This window comes from Notechis scutatus, chromosome 3 (assembly GCF_049901735.1).
Source record: "Notechis scutatus isolate UNSWTSFEM ecotype Mainland chromosome 3, rNotScu1.2, whole genome shotgun sequence".
NCBI lineage: Eukaryota > Metazoa > Chordata > Lepidosauria > Squamata > Elapidae > Notechis > Notechis scutatus.
In genome coordinates, this window is record NC_142011.1 from 41776828 (window position 1) to 41798277 (window position 21450).

At 36.1% G+C, this 21450-nt stretch overlaps 1 protein-coding gene across 3 annotated transcripts in view; it reads right to left on the minus strand.

Moving 5' to 3' along the window:
• The window catches only part of RAP1A (RAP1A, member of RAS oncogene family), an 87440-nt gene that overhangs the window by 23069 nt on the left and 42921 nt on the right, over positions 1–21450 (minus strand). For 2 of the 3 annotated variants that reach the window (XM_026675180.2, XM_087959588.1), the window contains exon 2: positions 11003–11073. The exons of the other annotated variant lie outside the window; for it this stretch is intronic. The gene's annotated coding sequence lies outside the window, so the exon portion shown is untranslated. The remainder of the gene's footprint in view (positions 1–11002; positions 11074–21450) is intronic. 3 annotated transcript variants of the gene reach the window in all.

The window sequence follows — 21450 nt, forward strand, 5'->3', positions numbered from 1 at the left end:
GTACACTAGTATTAAAAAAATACACTAGTATTTAAAAAGTACACTAGTGTTAAAAAAAAAAAACAGGAGAATCTAGGTGTGCAACCAGTTACATTTACATGATGGACTGCCTGCCAGACTCTAGGAGCATGGAGTATGGAAATAAACAGTTAAACAAGATAACTGAAATCAGTTCAAAAAATATTCCTTAAACTTATAAAGGAATAAATGTGACAAAGAGATGCAAAGCAACCCTGCCTTAATAATGTTGCTGGGTATATGTTGAGTGGGAGAGTCACTTTGATAGGCTTTCAAGGTTCTGTTAAAATACTCTACCAGCAATAAAGATATTTTTAAAAATTCAAGTGTTTCTTCTTTCCTGAGCTTTTTAGCCTTATCGCACTTGACAGATTGTGAACATGCAGCTGTTGTAATGCAGTTAAATAACAGACAGTTAAAGTAATGGAAATAAAATGAACAAAACAAAGTAAACCCACTTTACCATCACTACTGAGTCCAACTTTCAAGTTCCAACTTTCAAGTATCTATTTACTTCCAGGCCCTAAAATTTGGATAGGGTGATATTGATAAAGAAAGAGATCTGTGTCCCCCTCCCCCAAAAAAAAAAAGGGGGAGGGGAAGGGAAGGAAAGGGAAGGGGAAAAAACTGAGGAAGGTAGAAACAACTAGTAAAACAGGGCTGTCAAACTCCTGGCCCACAGGCCGGATGCATCACGCTCTGGCCACGCCCAAGCTCAGTTTAGCAAAGGAGAAAAAAGTCCTGATACACATGATGCCACCGTGACAACATGAGTTTGATACCCCCGTAGTAAAAGTTCTGGTGACAGTAGGCCTAATCAGTAACTTAAGGCATGTATAAAGCAATATGCAAGCAATGAAAGGGCATCAGGATATATTACATTCTCCATGAACTTCACATCAGTAGTTTAGCAGGCACCCATCTGTATAGGGCTGACATTTTCAAAACGTACCTGGCACTGCTTTCTATATGAGTAAGAACACTGAAAGACTATTGGGTTAAAAAAAAAATCACAGGTACATGCAGCAAGGTGGAGCTCCTTATAGATTTGAACAGACTTCAGATTAAAATGCAATATATAACTATGATAAAAATGAATTATATATGTTTTCCCCTAAAAATGTCTATGCATTGATAGAGATATTATATTCTCTGTTATTTGAAGTGAAATAGTATGAATACAGCTCTGGCACATTAAAATTTTGTAGAAATAAGTAAAACAGCTAGATGTGAATTCCAAGACATTAACATTTTACTTTCAAATGCATTAATATTCACTTACATAATTTATGTTTCCACCCTCAGTTGCACAGAAGTATGTGCCATTGAGCAATAAAATTATAGTAGCGAGCTGCAAGCAGCTAGGATTGCTTTCATATTCCCAACAGGGAGTGATTTAAGCTTTTTTCTCTGTACAAGGTCAGGCCTCACTTGCCACTGCCAACTCAGAAATCTTTCTGTTCCTCAAAGCATTCTCTGTGCCTTTTTATGGAAATCTCTCGAGTTACTATGCTGTACCAGAAAAACCTTTCATTCTCTTCAAGATTACTTGACAAATATGGAAAACGGCAAAACCTATGATAAACATTTTAAAAGTGTTTATATTATAAACCAGCCTTCGCTGCCCCAAATGATCCCAGCCAAGTCATGACATCATTTACTAATTACCTCTTCAGCCCTCCCAAGTAAGGATTCAGAAACAGCAAAAGCCTCATCACACACACCATAATCCAACTTTGCTAAGAACACCGGATAAAATAAACTGTCCTGATCAATCTGAACACCAATATAGTCTAGCATTCTATTTCCAGAGTTTCCAGTAAGACTGTGCAAATCCCGTAAAGTACTTTCCGGCGTAGGGAAGAACATCTGCAAATACCGTAAAGTACTTTCCAACGTAGGGAAGAACATCTGAATATGACTCTTTGAAAGATGAAAGCATTCTGTCTTTTCTTACATTCATGTACCTACTTCATTGGCTTTTCCTGGCTGGCTGTGCATGGATCCGCATCAGCCACCGCATATCACTGGGTGCAAACACAAAAGCAAAATTGCTGTACATGCACATATACGTGGCATCAGCTAGGAACTGCCGCTCTTCTGTAGCTTTAAAACTACTTTTATTAGATCAACTAGTGACAAAATCTTGCACTTTATCTTCATTTGAATTAGGAATGAAAGTGTCTGGGATTCTCAAACTAGTTTTTTTGAAAGAACTCAAGTCCCACTTGTCTGATCTTTGCCTTAGTAGCAGCTCTTTTTCTTGTTCCTCAGGACATTCCCTACGCCCTCTGTAAGAACAACTTGCAAAATAGCTATCTAAGCCTGAATAAAGGCAGCTGTTTTAATGAATTGAATGATCAAGAAAGTGCTTCATAAGCACCTCTTTCAAAGGAACTGCAAATTCCTGGAGGCCAACAAGATAGAATGACTACACAAAAAAGTGTCATTCCCTGTACCTGGGTTCTAACAACTGATGAGAATCATCAGCACTGGAAGAATCAAGATAGTAACTTGGGTTTTGCTTGAGCTGAGCTGAAGCTTGTTCATCCCAGATTACCACAGCTTCCAGATACTAAGAACATGGATATAATCACTTGATCAGCTTAAGACAGAGTTAGGTGTCATTAATGTATTGATAAGGCCTGACAAAGGACTTCACCAGCAGCTTCATGTTGATGTTAAATAGGAGTGGGGAGAGAATATAACCTTGAGAAATGCCACAGGAAAGGGGGACTAAATTGCCACATATGGGAAAAGTGAGACAAATTTAATACCATTATGTAACTGGTCAAAACTAATTTGTGGTCGCAGATTCTTTGAGTTGCAAATAGAGGCATATACTGTAGATGGAATTGGCCAGAAAATACAATTCTTCAAATGTTTCACTGGTTTTTATATGTGTGTCATTTAGTTAGTGGGTCATGAAGAAGATAACAATTATTTGCTTGTGCAGGCATCAAGTCAACTGTTCTGCCTATTATTCTGCTGGCTGGCAGCTATGGAAAGAGCAGTGAAGTTCTGAACAATGACTACATTGGTTCTTCTTGAAAGAATGGTTTGCAAAAGAATCTTCTGAATAGCTGTCTGTCTAATGTGACATTGTGGTATACATTAGGAGGCCCATTCCTAGCCAGCAAAATAACTTGGGTGAAAGTGTGTCATGTAATTATTAAAGGAATCTGATCTTGAGGTTTTTTTTAAAAAAAGACAATGCCAAAGCAAATTGAAAAATGTTCAGCTGTTAGGTATTATTTCTATTGCTTTGCAAGACTGAAAAAGTCCATGAATAGAGTTTAAATCCAAGTTTTATTACTCTGATCTATGCAACAAAACCTATTTATGGAAATAAGAAGTGACAAACACTTAAAAAAACTTTCTACCTAAAAGGCACTTCCAGACATAATATTTCTGACAGTTAATAACAGAACGAATTCAAATACAGAATTCAAACAAATTGTGTTTTTCATTAGTCATCCATCCTCCATGAACTCCACATTGGACAAAAACTTGTTTTTGAAACAGGGAGACTTTTAACAGCTGGTAGTTATACAGGGCAGGGCATAAGTCTCTTATCACAACTCTGCCTTAAAATATGGGCCTTGTTAAAATATTTTAAATGTCAGCATGGATTTGAGTTGGACATTCAATATTGTGTCTTGAGCACCAAGGTATTAAAGACAGGATCAACTATAAAATCAGCAGTTGGGAGGCATGCTTTTTACAAATAAACTGTTTAACCATTTTGTGTTTGTAACTATTTTAACTGTTTACTTAAATTTTGTAAGCTGCCCAGAGTCTATATTATTATTTTAAGTCATAACAACTTAAAATAAAAATAGTATTTTACAATCCCTTTTATTTAAGAGGGAATATGACTATAAAGCAAACAACAAAATACCAAGGTAGGTCCTTCATATATTCATATTTGTCCTACACAAATTCTTCCCCAAAACATCTAAACTTTCCTTTGATCTGAGAGACACCTTTTTACCACTGAATTGCAGTTCTTGATTCGGGTTTCCCTATGAGTGGAATAATTCCACCTAGTCTCATTTCCTCACAGCCACATTGGACAGTTTAATTAGGCAATTGCTATAACCCTTTTGGCAGACATGACAAACATAATTAAAAGAGCAGGTGCAAAATGATAAAGCTCTCCCCCATCCCAACAACATTTTAGCAGAACTGCCAGGAGCCTGCCAGAAGAATTTCACAGCATCAACTCACTTGTTTTGGAAGTCTTCTTAAGTTCTCTAAGCTTGGCTTTCTTCTTCATTATTTTACTTTAAAGAGAAGTGCAAAGGCTTTTTCACCCACCCAACCCTAGCAGTGCTCATCAGACTAGTGAGAACACATCTAGTGAATGAACACACATTGCTTTGTCCTACAAAGCCAGAACACCCAACAACTTGTATCAAGTCTGATAGGAAAACAAAAACAAAAAGTGCCATTTTGCCTGTGGGATTTTAGATGGGATTATGAGGAAGCAATAAAACCAAGTTCTTGTTTGATTTGAACAGAGCACGGTTGGGATTTCCTTTCCTCAATAACATCATATACTTGAAAATAGCACATTTAGGGAAAGCCATGCTACCGAATCTGCACCTTATTAACGCTCATAAAGTTCAGAATAGTTCCCATAAAATCTGTGTATATATCTATCTAAACAGGAAATACTACAGTTATGTGAACAAAAGGTCAAAGGGCTTGGTAATTCAAAGAGAGAGAAAAATAAGCAAGAATAGCAAAACAAGTGCCTTTTCTGAAACTGAAACTAAAGCAATGGCACAAAACATTCTAAATAGCAGCTTTTTTGGAAACTTGTGCTACACTGCAACCAATATATGGTTGGTACAAACTTTTATGAGACTAGAGCTCAGAAAAGTTATTTGAATTTTGTTTTGGGAATATTTTTTGGAAAAGCTTCTTCTTCACTCACATAATAGGGTTATTTTATCCATTCTCTGCCATGTTGCCTGAAACAATGCAAGACTCTGTGGTTTGTTCCCCAAACCCCAAAAACTTTAACCTTAGACTGTCTATATTGACCTCACCCCTTTCCTAAGAGGTCTGTAGGGGGCGTGCATAAGCGCACCAATGTGCCTACCGTCCCTGTCCTATTGTTACTTTTATTTTAATTTTTCCTATATGTATCCATGTATTCATAACTAGTTTTGTACTTATACCTATTATCTTGTAAGCAATTGACAAAAATAAATAAATAAATAAAGTTGTAGTCCAACATCGGAAAGAAAAGACTGTTGGGGGCAAAGATACATTGTGTTCATGACAGCCAAAATAAAATAAAATAAATTTCAATTTTATTTTTTTCTGGGGAAATAGCCCTAAACTAAAATGTTTGCATCTTACATGTGGAAAGAAAATTCTAAAGCTAAACAAATAAAATGCCAAGGTTGGGTTTGCAAAGTCTAAGCCAAATCCTAGCAAATCCTAGCAAAATCTAAGTCTGTTATGTGATGACATGTTCTTAGGTTAACCTAACCTAAATGGTGGAATATCTGCTTTAACATATAAAGCCAAAATACATTACTTACAACTGTAATATAATAGAATCACAGAGTTGTAAAGGACCTTGGAGCAGTGTTTTTTTTTTTTTTTTTACTACTGGTTCTATGGGCATGGTTTGGTGGTTGTGGCAGGGGAAGGATACTGTAAAATCTCCAGTCAGAGGTGGCATTTGCCAGTTTTCTGAACTACTCAAAATTTCCGCTACCGGTTCTCCAGAACTGGTCAGAACCTGCTGAATACCACCTCTGCCTTGGAGGTCTTGTTGTCCAACTCCCTGCTCAAGCAGGACACCCTATATCATTCTAGACAAGTGGCTGTTCACTCTCTGCTAAAAGTCTCCCGTGATGGAGCATCCATAACTTCTGAAGGCAAGCCTTTCCACTGGTTAATTGTTCTTACCATTAGGAAATTTCTCCTTATAGGTTGCTTCTCTCCTTGATTAGTTTCTATCCATTGTTTCTTGTCTTGCCTTCTAGTGATTTGGAAAATAGATCCCCCCTGTCACGACTCCAATAAAGAACAGGCTGGAGCCGAGACAGCCAGGATATGATACGACCATATTCTTTCACTTACCTAGTGTTGCCATGTGGACGCTATAATGAATATTCGTCAAATAACTAACATCGGCTTCCTGATGGTGGTGTAATGATTCATGGCTGGATGTCAAGGGGGTGATGTTGTAATAATGATAAGAAATAAATGAGGGTACATGGATTCGTGGAGCAGGGGAAAGGTGCAGTTACCATGTTTCTTTAATTTAAGGATTACGGATGTTAGGCAGTGAAGCCAGACGGAAGGTGGTTATAGAAAATATATTGTTATCCAAAGTATAACATGTATAAATACAGCTCTGGGTTTCGTTGCAACCCAGAGCTGACTTTAAACATAATTTGATCGCTGTTACCTGTTGTTGTGGTATGGAAGACGGAAAAAAAAAAAAACTTCACTAAAGCTACAGGAGTGAGTTGATATCTTATCGTTCACCCCCTCAATCTCGGACGAACAGCTGACACCCCTCTTTTTTGTGACACCTCCTTAAATATTGGAACACGCTATATATCACCCCTATCCTTCTTTTCACTAGACTAGACATACCCAATTCCTGAAACTGTTCTTCATATGTTTTAGCCTCCTCCTAATCATCTTAGTGCTCTTTTCTGCACTCTTTTCAGAGTCTCAACATGTGTTTTATAAGATAGAGTGGTGGTGGCACAGTGCTCAGAATGCAGAATTACGGGCTAATTCTGCTGACTATCAGTATTTTGATTCTCATTGGCTCAAGGTTGACAGAGACTTCCATCCTTCTGAAGTTGGTAAAATGAGAACCCAGATTGTTGTGGGCAATAGCCTGACTCTGTAAACAAAGAGGGCTGTAAAGTACTGTGAAGCAGTATATAAGTCTAAGTGCTATTGCTATACTATGGTGACCAAAACTAAATGCAGTATTCTAAATGTGGTCTTACTAAGGCTTTATAAAGTAGTACTATTCAATTCTTAACTGTTTAATTGTTAACTGGTATAACTTTTGTGATAAAATATAGAATGGGTCATTGGATACCAGTTGATTCTCCTTCATCAAAGCTGATTTTTATTCCTCAAACTTTTTTAAAAAATAAAAGGTCTTAGTACTTAATTTGTGTAGATTAAATGTAGCAACCTAGGGTTCCAATATAAATATTCACTAAAGTTAATGCAACAGAAGAAAAATAGGCTCTAACTATGTTAATTGAAGGCATGAGTTTCATGCTATAAATGGGGTTTTGACATGCTCAGCCCTTGTTTGTTCAAAAACAACTGCCCAATAAAATACATTTTTATCATCTTCAGGTAAGTAGAATAAGGAAGCATAAGAATAAGCATAACGGAGAACAGTTCAAAACACAAGTTTATTATTAGTTCATCACAAATTATTATGTCTACTATTTTAGTTCCAGCAAAAAAAATTCTGCTTGATATATAGAATGGCCAGATTTGGTATACCACGTGCCAGGCACCAATACTGAATTAAAGGTAGCATGGGAAAGAAATTTGAGTACCCAAAGATCCATTGCTATTGGGATTGTCATTGCCATTTAACTGTTAATTTCATACCTAAGAAGACTACATTATTGTAGAGGGAGGGAGGAGGGGAGGGAGGGAGGGAGGGAGGAAGGAAGGAAGGGTTGATTTCAGATGCTCATTGCCAGCTTCCCACAAGGAAACTCAGTGGACAACTTGACATGAAGTTCCCACTGAATTTTTCCCCTCCCGTGGCTGTTCTGTTTGTTAGGTTAGGAAATATCTCTGAAATGATGACCTAATGGGTCATAGGTTGTCTTGTGTACAATAAATTTTGATTGGAAGGCAGATGCCAGTTTCAGTGTGTACATCAGTTTTAAACAGACTTATTTTGGATGAAGTGTACAATCCATAAAACAATACTATTTACAGCTCAAAAATCCTAACAGAAGAAGATACCAATAAAGGAGAATATTTGTAGCTCAGGACTGAGTGTTCTCTTAGCTTGCTTGCTTTCTTGCAGACGTTTCATTACCCAAACTAGCTAACATTATCAATGCTAGCAAGCTCAGAGAATACCAAGGACCCCTCAAATAGATGATTTACTGCTTAGCTTAAATAATGTGATATTTTTAATGAGGACCAACAAGTGGATTTAATACTCTTGCTAAATGCAGCAACACGCAAGATAGAAATGCAGAATAGAAAAACCAATCAAAGTATATGATACCTTATTATACTAAAACTCATTTTGATATAACAAAATCCCCATATTCAGTTTCAACACAATCGTGTTAACTCCACATGTCTTTAGAGCATTTACAGAATTATTTATTTGGACTTTAAGGTGCCAATTTTTAATTAAATAAATGCACAAAAAGTGATTGTTTAAGTGGCCGTTTAAAGGCATACTACTAGAGCTTATACTGAAGCTTCAGGTATATTGTATATTAATCAAAAGGAAGCTTAATTTGATTTTATTACTAAATTGATTAATTTAGGGATTAGAAAAGAAAATTAATATGTAACACAATACACAATCATGCATTGTTGACTACTGTTAATCAACGATTTACATTATGTTTTGCGGTTTTAATATATCTTATATAATTGCTTTATTTTATTGATAATCTTTGCCATTTACAAAGACATGTTGATTGAACAGAGTCATTTCACTGATCAGACTCATTTGTATGAAAAACCCATCTGAAGAATAAGTTTTGTATAAATGTGGCTTTACAAAATTCAGCTAAATTCCCAATTTAGAAGCTATAAATGAAGACAGTTTGCAAAGTACTCTATAAACTTTAATTAGTACACTGCATGATTAAAGCCAAGAACAAAAAAGAAAGAGAAAAAAATGCTTTAGGGTAGGTTTTTTTTTTTAAACAAATGAGAAATAGCTTACTTTTTTGAAAATATAACACTTCAGTCCATCATACTTCGATACATTCATTTAAGGCTTTCTCTATATTGCTAACATGGTAAAATATGCTGCTGATTTTGCATATGGATATTGAATGACTGACAGGAACATCTTACACAACAGAATTACTCTACAGATCATGCTGTTGTTTTAAAGCTGTACATATTCAACCATGTTAAAAAAAAACCAACCCTGTCTTATCAGGAACTTAGGTTGTCCTTTGCCTTTGCCTTCCATGTAATGTAGTTCTATCTTATATGAACAATCCTTCCCAATCAGCATCTTTCCTCTAGTGAACTATTCTTTACTTGTGAAATATAACGTAAGTTGGTAGAGGTGGTCCTCAACTTACAACCAAAAATTGGGACCAGAATTTCCATTGCTAAGCAAGTTAAATGAGTCAGGCCAGATTTTACACTCTTTTTTGCAATATTTAAGCCAATCACTGCAGCTAAGTGAATCATGCTGTCATTAAATGAACCCAGCTTCCCTTATTGACTTTGCTTTTTGGAAGTTGGCTAGGAAGGTTGCAATTTTCATCCCATGACCCTGGGATGTTGCAACCATACATGCCAGTTGCCAAGCACCAGAACTCTGATCATGTGACTATGGGGATGCTGTAACAGGCATATGTGCAGGGATCAATTGTTACTTTTTTCAGTGCCACTGCGATTTGAATGATCACTAAACAGAGTTTAGTTGGTTGTAAGTCAATGACTGGGGGAATTCATGGATGCATGAACATTAACATTTAAATATGAACATTTCATATTTAAAATAGGAAGATATTCTATTGATTTATAGATACTGTCATCCTCATGGGTCCCCAAAATAAATTGCAAAACAAAATATGCCACCACCACCATCTTCAGGCAGATTTAATTTGAAACCCTGTACCATGAAAGTCCAGGTGGAATCCAAATGTTTTGTTGGACAGCTGTACGTTATCAGAAGCAGATCCAATTCCTTCTGAAGGAATTCCATTAAATTAGGCTCTGCTGAAGCAATACTACTAGTTCCTTTGACCTGAATTACTTCCATGGTGGAACATTCAAAATTATCTCAGAAAAATATTACTCGTAACTTGTAGAAAAGTTCCAATAGTGAAACAATATGTCCAGATATTTCTGTTCTAAGAATATAGAGTTTTATAAACAGCAGTACCCTGATCAGGTGGTCTTATCTATGGTCTTATCTCTCAGTAAGTCTGTAGATAGTGTAGGAGATGACCAGCCCCGAGCCTGTGGAAGGTGTCAAATGTGTCATAAGTCATGAGTCCCTTCATGCTCACAAGAAATCTAAGTCCAATCCACCTTGAATTGCTTCCACCGTTATCTACCATCAATTTCCTTTGGCAGTTAGTAGTTCAGATTCTTGCAGAGGGCTTAAGCTTGCAATGAATCTTTATACTCATTTGAATTGCTTGAATTTCCTGATTTCTCTGGAGCCTGACAAATAGCATTTTAGTAAATATAATAGTATCTAAACTGCTAAAGCATCCCAAGATGTAACAAGACACTTTTTTATTGCCAGCAAGATATATCTATTCATTTAAGACAAGAAACAATGGAATGGGATATGAGTAAGACTTATTCTTTAAACAAAATTCAGTTTAATTCTTAAATTTTAATCAGAGAATATTTGACAATTCATCAGAAATGAGAGTTTAAGGGCAGTTTCATATATAAATAGAAGACATACAGATCAAGGCCTAGGCCATTTATAGTTAGGTATTTTCTGGTCCTAGGGTCAGGAAAGATCTTTGGCTGACTCAGCCAGGTCTACTACCAATCACAATCAGCACCACTGGACTAGAGAAGGAACATAACACAGTGGGAGAGCATATAGTTTTGAATGCAAATAGTCCTAGTTCATCCCTGGTATATCCAGGTAGATTAAGAGGAAAATATCTGAAAGTCTGCCACAATTAAGAATAAGAAGATGGACAGAACTACTGTGATATGTATAGATGAATCAAGAGCCTGTCTCAATATAAGGAAAAATGCAAATATAACAAATAGTTCAAACCTTGGAATATAAGATATTTCATCCGTGTGAACAGCACCTGCTAGAGGTCTTCCCAAACTCCCGTTAAGGGACTGAAACGAAAAAAAAAATGGAATTCATTTTCAAAAATGTAAATGTTAACATAAAACTTATATTTATAGATACTGAAAAGTACACATTTCAAGGTAGTAGAATGGCTGCTTTAAGGATCGTGACCGCAGATACTCATTCAAAAAACCCTCCTTCCCATTCTGTGCACCAATAAAGATACACTACGTATCACAATATAAAATATATGCAATTTCAGGTAACTGAATTTAGGCAACAGAAAATTAAAAACAACCTTACATTTTGGCTGCTGTATTTATTAAACTTAGTGCCTCAGTAAATGTGAGCACCTTGTGGATGATGGGTAATTCTGAAAAATAAAAAAAGCTCGGATTTTGTTAGTACTTGGATGGAAGACCACCAGGAATTATCAGGTTTGAACGCTAGATTGAAAATCTGTGAACAGAAGAAACAGGTAAGGCAATAGCAAATCACTTTCAAATTGTTGCCAAGAAAATTACATGAATGTAGATTACAGGAGTCTCCCTATAGTCGCTCAGAGTTGACTCAATACAACAACTATTTGGAAACTGGAAATCATATTGTTGAAGTAAGATTTAAAAGAGCAGTATGATTGTGTAACTCCAATAAACCTGAACATACATTATTGCTGTTAAAATAGCCACATATTTGATATTATACCAACCAATAAAATGGTACACAAATTCCAAAATGAAAAGTTTTCTTTTGCTTCTTCCAAATGCATTACATTTCTCTAAATTATGAGGCAAAGTAATACCAAAGTCAGCATAAACAATTTACAGAAAGGCTTTACAGGCCCTTTCTCTTCCCACTATTACATTCTTATATTATGCTGGTTGCTAAACAGGACAACATGATCATGTCCTATTAACATCACATTCTACTGGATACCTAATGCAAAAAACCAGGTAAAATCTATGCATTAATTTTTTTGGCACGTTTATATTAATTTTCTAAGAAATCTACCTTTGAAGTATTTTAAGAAGTTGTATTTTCTTGAAAGACCACATCCCTACCACCACCAGTACTTTGCATTAAATTGTATTTTAAACACAAGTATGCTTTTTACACAAAATACTAACTAGTTTGTATTTCTGTTTTTTTCTGTTGAAGTGTAGAAGTCTCCAAGTTGTTCCTATTATGCAAATACTATCTTCAAAAAATTTCCCTCTAAAACAGATTGTTCAAAAACATGCAATGCATATTCAGAGCAAATCACTAAAGCTGCCATGTTGTTTTACAGACTCACAAGGTTACTTTGGTAAATGCTACTGGCTGTTTCCACATGCATGTTGATACATAGTTGCTTAGTGGACACAGCTGGGGCAACTTCTAAAGCAAATACAGGAATCTGAAAAAATGCAGTTGCTTTAACATTTAAAGAGAGGTACTTCATAAATATTCCTGATGATTTGAAGAACTTCTTTCAAAATACATGTGCATCCCGAACACTCCCTGTAATTTGCTAGCAGTTCTACAGTTTTTCTCCTCAGGCAGAATATGGTAGAGGATTCTCAGTGGGAAACCAGAGGAAATTATCTTAGTAATGGACACAAACAGATGTAAAACTGCAAGTAATGTTATTGGAGTCAGAATAGATGCACATTAACTTGAGATCTTGCTGGTATAACAAGATAAAAGTGGGTATTACATTTAGCAGTTCATGAGAAACAAAGAAAGCAAGCTTGCTCACAAGTTCTTAAAATAAATCCTTTATACCTCATTTTTTGGCAATACTAAACACTAGTTAAGGGAGTGTCAGTAACACATACATACACTTTCATTGGTCCCCCATATAAGGAGATCTCCTAAGATTCAAATACTTTTACCCTTCGGTCTTCTATTTTCATTCTGAAGACCTGCACAATGAATTTAGACAAAGATATTCCCCCTTTGCCTTTATTTCCAAAGAGATTCTCCTTGTTTCAAATGCCACACATTTTACTTTGCTGTGCCAACTTGTGAGACAACTAATATTTCAGCATTCTTTACTCCACAATATCACAGAAATACTTATGAGCTAAAATTAGCAAGTTTTACTCACAGCCTGAAAAGCAGAACAGAATGTCTCCATTGAGAGATGACAGCCCATTAGAGGAACTGTGAGAGACCTGGCTCAAGGCCCAAAGGAGTCTTTCAGGGACAAGGTTACTGAGGAGAGAGTTCATCCTGAGTAGGCTTTGTCTTAAGCAGCCATAGACCAGCTGGCTTGACCTTGGGCAATCAGCAAGGCTAGAAACCATTTCTTAGAATGTATTGTTTGGATTTTTCATTGGGCTATTCCTGAGATTGAATACGGCACTTCAAAAAGTTACTGCCTGGGAATGCAGGTTAAAAGTCTGTGCAAAACTTTGGTTATGCATTTCTTGATTTACAAAGTTTGCCATTCTTTTGCATTGGATTAGAGACAGACAATGAAAAATGATGATGGAAAGATTATGTTTTCCTTCAACATAAGTGGCATTAAGACAACCATTGAGTGAATAGGGAAAAGGTAACACTATGACAAGCATAGTTATAATCTTTTCCAGCTGAGATCACAAAGCTAATAAATACAAGGTCAAGAACTTCCTTTGTTAACAGATTCCATTCAAGATATGATAAAAGATTTTTTAAGGCATTGGGTGTATATTAGAAAGTCATATACTCCGAGTGCACTTTCTCTGTTGGCTAATTCACATAAGCATAAAAAGGTTTTGATTTGTTTCAGATATTTCTCTTATAATATGCAATTGATGTAGTTATTGTTTTAGCCTTGCCATTTTCTTTCACTCTGCAATAATATTTTAATGCATATATTATATGCTAAATATTCTAAATTCAGTTGAACAATCCTTTAGGTGATTTATGATATAATAATTCACATCTACACAATAAACTAGTGATCTTTCATCTCCCACCAACAAGTAGTGATAGAGGGGGCTTCCTTCCAACCTTGCAATCTCAAGGCTTCTTGAAGTTCATCCTTCATGTTCATTATCACTGATTAAGCAAACAACTTATAGGGCAAGAATGGTGCCCACTCCTTTTTTCATCCAGTCTCCTTATCCTTTATTTAGTAAAACAAGTGCTTCTTAAAAGCAAGGCACCTCACTTAAATACTTTGCTTTCATTCTGCTAAGCAATTCCAGCAGTGCATGCCAGTTCAACACAATGAACCATTCATTCCCTTCAGGTATATAATATGTAACAAATGTTTATCCTAGCAATTGATTAAGGTATGAAACAACTGTATACCTCAGCATCAGTGAGCTTCTAACTTCTCTACAAATGTAGAATGTGGGAGAGGGAAGGAATCACAGACAGACAATGCAACAAAGTTAAAGACCAAATTCAATCCAGCTTTTTTAGGGTAAAATAAAGCAGCCTTCAATTTAAAACTTTAAAACATACATGCATTCTTTTTCTTATAGACTTCAGGTATCATTGTCAAAAAGAAAATTTTAACTAGACAGAATACATGTCCAAAATTCATGAAATTTAACAGTATCCCTCTTGGACATATTTTCAAGGGCTGCTGAGAAACAGAATTGCATTCATGCACATAGCTACGGTTATATTTAAGCAAAATGCCCATTGGAACCATGCACAATAGCACTGAAATTAACAAAGACTTTTCATTGCATCAATACTAGATTATAATAGAAATTCAGCAAAAATTGCTTTGCTGAAACTAATGTTTGCCAATATTGGCAGGAACAGTGCTGGTAGATACATACTAAGAACTCAATTCTCTAGTTCTGCATTTATAGAAAATATATAACTTTCCACCCTAACTCTCCCAAATACTTGTATAGAAAATGACCTGCTTTATTATCTTTACCAAAGTGTGTTTCTGGTGAAGTAACAGATACGGCAAATTTGGTACGGAGGGAGAGACATCAAAAAAAAAAAATTCTTTCTTCCATGATGCTCTTCCATACATCCTAACTGGCACCTCCTTTGTCTGAATTCATAATCAGAATAGGACCTACCTGTTAACTGCATCTAGTTTGGCTCATGGTATTTGAACATTTGCCATCAAGGTCAGAGTAATAATTTAGCTAATGTAATAATGCCATACCTAAATAAATAAATAAATCTAATAATTAACAAAACTAAGTTATCTGTTTTGCTTTGTCTTCTAAACTCTCCAGGTCACAAAGATCTACTTCATAACAGTTCTGGATTTAACTATTCTTTTATTCTTCATCCATGAAAATTTCCTATGAAGATTTGGGAAATCCTCTAGAACAGTACTGGAAGTGGCTCAATTCAGTGGCTTAATGCAGAAAGTATCTAATTCCTTTCCTGCAAAGAAGCAATCCATTGGACCACAAAATATCCAACCTATTCAACCCCAGTATTGTCAACTTTTTGACATGGGTCAGGCCAGACAACAGACACCACAGGGAATCATGGAACTCTACTTAGTGACGTAGACCAGGAATCTCCAACCATGGCAACTTTAAGCCTGGAGGACTTCAACTCCCAGAATTCTGGGAGTTGAAGTCCTCCAGGCTTAAAGTTGTCAAGGTTGGAGCCCTCTGATGTAGACCACGCTTTCTCAACTTTTATCCTGGAGGAACTCTTGAAATAATCTCAGGGAAATTCTCATAAAATTTGCAAAAGAATATGAAAACTTTAAAATAAAACTTACTTTTAATTTACCTCATATTATACAACATTTATAACAAAAAAGCATAAGGCTGGCAGCTGAAATACAGCATATAAAAATTTCCAGCATGCAAGCACTAGCATTGTACAGCATAAAAGAAAAGAAAAAAACAAACAACTTTTTTTTTCAATTGTGTTTTCTTGCAGAATCCTCAGCAACCTTGAAGTGGAAGACACTGACAACAGCAGAGGAGATACAATTCATCTGATCAGCTCATGCTTAACCAATTCCCTGCCCAATCACCTGGTCAGGAGTCATCATGGCCAGATATTAGATTTACTGGTCACTTGGGAGTTTTACTTTTCCCTGAAGACTAAGGTTTGATCTGTGTAAAGTATCAGATGGTAGACTTTCTGAAAGCAAAGACTGGTGAACAGGAGTCTATAGTATCATCCCACAATACTTGGTAATGAATAGTTGTTGTTTTTTTAAATGAAGGCAGAGCGCATATACTCCATAGTTCATACTTTATGCAGGCCTGGTCTATATCAGTGTTTTTCAACCTTCACCACTTTAAGATGTGTAGACTTCAACTCCCAGACTTTCCTAACCAACATACAATGTTGTTTTTCAATACTGCTTCCTAAATATTTTATTATGCTTGGGAAAAAATGAAAAACAGGTACATTTAGTAGTTCCTGTTTAATGTCACATTTTGTAAAGGTACATCCTTTACAAAGTATTTTATGTTGCTATTTTGTCATAGTAGAAGTATAGCAGATCAGCTTTCCCTTTAAAGACACCGGCAAACAATAGTCAGCAAAAGAATTAGGAATTAAGGGGAAACAGTTACTATTCTCCCTGCCTACGCATCATTCCAAGATTAATGCCTAATAGATTGCTAGTTCCTCCTCTGCTATTCAGTTATTCTGGGCCCAGAGTGGGGGATGCCTCTACTTGCTGATACTTAACTCTTTCTTCTAATCAAGCAGCTCTTGATAAGAAGCCCTCAACTTCCTTCATTTCCTTCTACCGGAAACATCATTTCTTTCATCTTTCCTTAATTTCCAGAAAGGACCAGTTTTGTGGTTTTTTAAAAATGTTTTCATGCCTTTAAATAAAATACAATTCTCTGTTTACTATATTATCTAGGAACAATGCTGCAAAACTTCAGAAAATTTACTACACCAAATTAACCTGCAAATATTTATCTGAAAATTATCTACAAAGGACTGTGTAAGAATATTGTTTGTGCATTCTTCTATAGTTACCTCAACAGATTTCTTATGAAAAATTTAAAAAACTAATTTGTTTACCTACACCCCCCCACCCCCCCAAAAAAAAGAATATTCCAAAAATTTACTGAAGCCATTTGTAGGTAGTATTAGCTTCCAGCAGAGAAACCAAAAGCACCCTCCACAGAGACTACAAAAGAGCAACATGAAGCAGAAAAACCAACATGAGCTGGGTGGCCTAAGCAATGCAACTCCTTTTTTCACTAACCAAGCGAATTATGCTAGGAATCTTATTATTTAAATATATTTAATACATCTATTATTTTAATAATATCCTATGACTATTAAGTGTTGTACCTTATGATTCTTGACTCTTAACGAATGTATCTTTTCTTTTATGTACACTGGGAGCATATGCACCAAAACAAATTCCTTGTGTGTCCAATCACACTTGGTCAATAAAGAATTCTATTCTATTCTATTCTATTCTATTCTATTCTATTCTATTCTATTCTATTCTATTCTATTCTATTCTATTCTAGTCTAGTCTAGTCTAGTCTAGTCTAGTCTAGTCTACTACTCTATTCTGGTCTATTCTAGTCTACCATATGCTGTGCCTAGCCGAAGGCAGAAGGTTAAGTCTTTATGTAATTTCTACCTCAACTTTGTGAGGAACTATGTTGTTAATTCTTTGTAATTGTGCCACAAATGGAAAAAGGGTAAGCTCAAAACAGACCCTAACTTAGAATATTATTTGTTTACTGTTTATGACATATTTCCACTAACAAAATTTGTGTCATCAGTTCTTAATTTAAGTACATTTTGTTTTTTAAAACCTAAAACTGGTGCTCTTTAAATAATAATTTGTTCACTCCCAGTTTTTTATCTGTGCAAGGCCATTATCCCAAGCCTTCTTTTTAAGTGATGCAGAATTTGTTTTCAATTTTGCCAACTCTGTTTTGCAGGTAGATAATCGGGTTTTACCAGCTTCCCCACTGTTTACATACATTTTTCAAGTGAGAATCACCGCAGGTCCCATTTAATTCAGTAAGATTTACTTCTAGGTAAATGTGCATGAAATAGTATCCCAAGTTATAACCTTTAATAATCTTTAATTTGTGCAAAGAGATATATCAGATCAACATAATCTCCACAGGTTACTCTACTGCTGATAAAATAAGGCTAGGATTTTTCTTTGTTGAGTAATGTTTATGTAAACAATTAAAAACAACACATTTGTAAACTTTCAGAAATTTATGTTGGCAATGAGAAAATATGGTACAATTTACGTTATTTGATTCCTGTAGTTAGATAGATAGATCAAGACATCTGTCTACATGAAATTCAGAGTTTTATTATATATTGCTGCTCTTTCTGATTGTTTTATAAAGTGCAATTTTTCTCTATCCTTTAATGGTTAAAATTAAAATCAGAATTAATTCAGAAAACGTGGGTATTTAAACAATGTACAATATGCAATGCAGAAATAATTCATATGTAACTTTCTATGAGTTGAACCTTACATCTGGATTTACCATCACATAAAAATAATAAATCATGCATTTATATTATCTTGAACTCAGCAATTTATAAACATCTAATGATTAAAGTCTGCTTGATTCAACTAGAAAAATTCATTAGGATGTGTTTTGCTCAGATGTGAAAACAGATTTTTCAAAAATTATGGACAGTGCTTAAAAAAAAGCAGTGGTGCTAGCACCACTCCCTTCTGTTTATGAACCTCATCCACATATTTTTATTTTTAAAAAAGGATCTGTGTTTTAGAATCAAAGGAAACATATTTAGACTACATCATGGACCATCGTGAAAAGGCTTTTCACTCACAACTGCAGAAACATCTATTTCTAGAGAAGATGTCTTAAGCATCACAAGGATTTCAGCCAGATCCACTGTTTTGCAGATTCGTTTTTAAATGTTATCATCACTTAAATAATTCCCACTTAATGACTTTATGATCACAAAGTCCTAGGACTAATCTTATTCAAACTGAGTGTGCATGGCCCTTAAAAACCTGGAGGCAGAGGTATGCAAACAAAACCCCATAAATTTAGATTATTTTCTGACAATTTTGTTTAGTGAGAAATATTAAGATATTTGTATGTTTCTGTATATGTCTCTGTGTGTGTATTGGGGGAGGTGGCGTAATTGCAACCTGCGCTAATATAGAATTCCACATTTCAGGGAAGCTTCTAACCACAGTCTGTTAAACGCACTAAAAATCACCATTCAGATCTTCATAACAAATGCCCAAGGTCAAGGGGTGGTTTAGCACATGTAGCTCTGGCCCTCTGAACACTATGCTGGATTCCTGCCTGCAGGCTGATCTTCTGAATAGGGATTTCCCGGATACAGAATGTTTAGTGCAAAGGAAATGGTCAGTCCCAAATTTAAAAAATTTGGCCAGCCTCAAGTAGTGCAGAACATTTGGAAGGGATAAGGGAAAAGTACAGTCAGATAATTGGCCAATAAGATACTTTTCATCAAGAAAAATGCTGCCCACACTTCTTATCAAAACAAACAAACCAATGAAATTGCACGTCTGTTAAACTGGAGTTCAAATTTCAAGGTTAATTATGATCAGTTAGCAAAAACAATGTACAAGTGGCTAAGATAAAGAGCCTGCTCAATTATCAATTACTTTAAAATGTCCTCATCAAAAGGCCTTAATAGCTAAGAGGTGTTTGCTCAGCTCAAGGGTAACTAGAGGCCTTCCTGAATCATGCTTTTTTATAAGCAGTGCTTTTACAACTAGCTTCCGTTCTCTTCTGCTTTCCTGTCACTTTGCTATATGCAGTTCTACGTATCACCAAGCTTGGAGTTCTTTATGGGATTATTTAAAAATATTATTTTAAAAAGAAAGAAAGGGAGCAAAGATGAAAGAAAGTAAAGGCATCCTGTGCTGACAATCACAACTTCAATGTGCTCATGAACAGAAATCAAGAAAGGAAGTGTAGGGTGCATGTATGTGTATATCTATCTGTTAGGAGTAGGATTAGGACTTGCAGATCAACAAGGCAATGATCACAGATGGAGAGAATAAAAAAAGTCAGTAATCAGTCAGTGATGATCAACACTTGTGCAAGAAAAGAGACTCATTGTTGAAGGATCTGTTGAATATATAACAGTTCTCAAAAATCAGGCCTTGTGATTCCGGCTAATTATGCAGAAACACAAACAAGAAAGGGGCAGTGGCAAAATCAGTTAACATATGTGCAAGCATGAGGTCATGCTGTACTCAGTGCAAGGCAAAAAATGAGAACGCCCGTCCTTAACTCTATCAAGAGAAAACAAAGCTTGGCTGAGATCAGTCTACATTATTATCCAGCTGTTTGATCTTTTAAAACTAAGGCCTCTGACAATTACAAAACCTATCAGTTCTTCTAGTTTAATAATTCAGATACTCCAGGTTGCAATTCCATTTATATATTTCTCAGATTTGTAAAACACACTAAGGCTCTTATGAGGGGTGTGTGTGTGTGTGTGTGTGTGTGTGTGTGTGTGTGTGTGCCATGAAACCAATTTAACAAGCAGAATGCAAAAAAAAGGGGGGGGAGCAAGGAATTCTGAATTGCACTATTCTTATTAGAAAGGACACAAGAAAATACCTTATTCCATGTCATTCACACATCCAATTTTGTACTGAACACTGAGTAGCACCAACCTTCTACAAACAAATTATCAACATACAGTGGTGGGATTCAATTTTTTTTTACTACCAGTTCTGTGGGCGTAGCGTGGCTTGGTGGGCATGGCAGGAGAAGGATACTGTAAAATCCCCATTCCCTCTCCACTCCTGGAGGAAGGTTATTGCAAAATCCCATTCCCTCCCCATTCCACTAACCTGCTTTCCAGCTCCTTTCTCCTGTGCAGGGCAACAAAAGAAGATCCAGCTGATCAGCTGGGACTCAGGTGGCAGAGAATGGCGGGACCAGTCAGATGTGGTATTTGCCGGTTTTCCGAACTACTCAAAATTTCCATGACCGGTTCTCCAGAACTGGTCAGAACCTGCTGACCTCTGTCAACATATATTTTTTCTATTTTTTGTTCCTCAGAAGAAAAATAAGGAAATTCTGCAAGCCAAACAATCACAGTTTATTTTGGTTTCTTTTTATAATCCAAAATATTTTCATCTATTTTATACATACGATAAATGTGATCTAGCTACAGATTCACACAGGGTGGGATTCAAATTTTTTAATAACTGGTTCTGTGGGCATGGCTAGGTGGGTGTGGCCATGTGAGGTGGGTGTGGCTTCTTTTCTTTTTTTCTTTTTGCAGCAACCCCCCCCCCCCAATTTTTGGGTCTTCTGGGCCTCAGGGAAGCCTCCTGGGGGGGAGGGCATTCTGCTCCCAGAAGGCTTCCCTAGGGCTCAGAAGAAACAAAATGGAGCCTGGAGGGGGTGTGCAGCACCTCCCCACACTCCATTTTGGGGCCTTCTGGACCTCAGGGAAGCCTCCTGGAGGGCTCTTTTGCTCACAGAAGGCTTCCCTGTGGCTCAGGAAGGAAAAAGATGGAACCTGGAGGG